Consider the following 3,299-nt stretch of genomic DNA (forward strand, 5'->3'; position numbering starts at 1 on the left):
AAATAGATAAATTGGACTTCATCAGAATTAAGAAACCTTGTACATCAAAGGACAGTATCAAGAAAGTGAAAAGCAATCCAAGTAATTTGAGAAAATATTTGCAAATCATATATCTGATAAGGATGTCATATCCAGAATATATATAGAATTTTTACAACTCAACAACAAAAAACAGGTATGCTTTCATACTTCCACCTAATCCATTCTCCACACTGTAATCAAGAAATAGTTTTAAAACACAAATATGCTTACTTCTCTCTCTCCGCACATGCACGCTGTGAGTACCAAATTTGTCATTAAAGTCCAAGCTCTTCAACATTGCCTTTACAGACCTCTCTGATTTGTTTTTTTTTTAATCTCTTCAACTTCATACCTCACCCCCCACCTTACAATTATATATTATAGTTATTCCAAATTGCTTTCAGTACCTTGAACAGTTTATGCTCTTTTATCTCTTGGCCTTTGCACATGCTGTTTCCTCTGCCTGGATCACTCCTTTTCCTCTCTCCTATTCCTCTCCCAGCCTGGAAAATTCTTGTTTGTTTTAACATTGTGTCGTCAGCACCTAGCACAGTGCCTGGCACTCATGTGTGCTCAATATTTATTTCTAAAAATGAAAGTCTATTTATTTCTTGCTAATTTCTATGTATTCTTCTATTCACTATTAATTTCACTTATCCCATGTGCTCCATTGCATTCTTTTTTTTTAAACATCTTTATTGGAGTATCCATTGCATTCTTATTGTATCATCTTGTTTGTGTGTCATACCTGCTAGACTGTGAGCTCCATGAAGGCAAGAATAGTCTGATTTATTTATCATGGTACAGACCATGCCAGACTCATGGTGGCTTCCAGTTGATATATATTTACTGAAAGAGTGTAAAGTATAGGTGGTTATGATCATAGGTTCTTAAGTCCCACTGCTTGACTTTACATCATGTTTCTACATAGCTGTGTACTTGGGCAAGTTAGCACTTTCTAAAGTGCTAACTTTTTATTTTCCTTCTCTGTAAAAGGTATATTTATAATAGTACCTAACTCAAAATAAAATCATGTGGTTTAACTGAGATAATATATCTAAAGTGCTTAGTTTCAGTACAATGCCAGATGTACAGTAGGTGGTCAGCTGATGATTTGTTGAATTAATAAAGAAATCTATAGGTTTCAGTATCAAGAGAGAAAACTTGCCTGGGGAAGGAGATTTGTTAGTCCTTAGCAGGTAAGAGATAGGAGATCAAACGAATGAAAAACAAGAAAGGGAAAATGAAAAGCAGTTTAGGAAGGGAAAGATTAATCATGGTTTACCAGATGGCTCAATTGCAAATAGTACTTCGCAGACATAATAATGTAAACACTGAATATAAATCTAAACAAAATGAATTAATGAGAGTGAAGGAATGGGAAAGAAGCAATGTGTCATGAAGGCCTTGGAAAGGAATAAAGCTAAATTCTCTTCTTTTGTAGTGGTAAGTCAATAGCTAATGCCTAAAACTGAAAAGTCAAGAAATAGTGATACAAGTTTGTTATTTAGAGAAAGGGATACCAAAACAATCAGCTAAAAGAGGTAAAACTGGTGGCCTCTGGGAGGGGAAAGTGCACAGGTGGAAATAAGGCTGGCTGGAGACTTTTGTCTTAATAACCTTGTGGAACTATCTGAATCTTTTATAATTTTGATTAAAATTAAAACAGAATGCAGGGGCTTCCCTGGTGGCGCAGTGGTTGAGAATCTGCCTGCTAATGCAGGGGACACGGGTTCGAGCCCTGGTCTGGGAAGATCCCACATGCCACGGAGCAGCTGGGCCCGTGAGCCACAACTACTGAGCCTGCGCGTCTGGAGCCTGTGCCCCGCAACGGGAGGGGCCGCGATAGTGAGAGGCCCGCGCACCGCGATGAAGAGCGGTCCCTGCACCGCGATGAAGAGTGGCCCCCACTTGCCGTAACTAGAGAAAGCCCTCGCACGAACTGAAGACCCAACACAGCCAAAAATAAAGAAAGAAATAAATAAAGTTGCTATAAAATTAAAAAAAAAAAAAAGAAAATGGTTTCTTAAAAAAAAAAAAACAGAATGCATAAATATTAAGTTTTTGTTTTGTTTTAAGAGAGAAGGTGAGAAACGGATCAACAGCTAGAAGGCTTTTGAAGTCTTCTCTAATCCCATCAGCCCTAAATTAGTTTGCCCTTCTCTGACCTCCCCTTAAAATGTTTACCTTTTTTAGGCCTGTATCACATAATGCCTTGTATTACACCTATTTGAGAAGATGTTTTATAATAGACTTTGAATATTTTGAGGGAAGGGAACATAGTTTCACCCACTTTTACCTTTATCCCCAGCCTTCTCCTACTCAAAACAGTCCTTTGTACATCACAGGTAGTCTTTAAATATATGTTGAATGGGTTAAAGTGTGTTTAGCTAGGTTCCCACTTCATGTGTTTTTGCTTTGTTTCATCAAATACAATACTAGGATCCAGTTTTTAAGTTTTTCCATCTCTAACCATGCTGAAAATGTAAGTGGATGCTTAATAAATGCTAGGATGATTCACAGGTGCAGTATCAGATCTCTAGATTTTGAACAAGGTAAGACTGATCAGTATGCCAAAACTAATTTTCCAAAACAACCTACATTGTTCTAATGTGCTAGAGACATAAACTAGAATGCACACCCTCTATACAATCTATTTAATTATCTTCATTTACTTAATGTCCTTTCCTTTATTTGTACACATGAGGGTCTATTTGTTTGTGGTGTTTTCGGGTGCTGAGAATATACACATTTTGTTCCAGTCCCTCAAAACATTTCCTTTGAGTCAAAGCTCTAGTTCCTCCATTCCCCCTCCCTTCTTCCCTTGCTCCCTCCCTCCCTTTATCCTTCCTTTTAATAGCTTTATTGAGATATCATTTACATACCATACAATTCACCTATCTAAAGTATATAATTCGATGGTTTTCAGTATATTCACAGAGTTGTGTCACCATCGTCACAATCTAATTTTAGAACATTTTTGTCACCCAAAAAGAAACAGCATTCCCATTAGCAATCACTCATCCCCCATTCTTCTCCACACACTCAACCCCCTGCCCTAGGCAACCACTAATCATTTTTCCACTTCTATGATTTGCCTGTTCCAGACATTTCCCATAAAAAGAACCATACAAACATGTGGTCTTTTGTGACTGGCTTCTTTCACATAGCATATTTTCAAGGGATTTCTATGTTATAACAGGTATTGGTGCTTCTTTAATTTTTATTGCCGAATTATGTTCCATTGCATGAATATACTGTATCTTATTTATCCATTC

Source organism: Balaenoptera acutorostrata, chromosome 12 (genome assembly GCF_949987535.1).
Source record: "Balaenoptera acutorostrata chromosome 12, mBalAcu1.1, whole genome shotgun sequence".
Classification (NCBI taxonomy): domain Eukaryota; kingdom Metazoa; phylum Chordata; class Mammalia; order Artiodactyla; family Balaenopteridae; genus Balaenoptera; species Balaenoptera acutorostrata.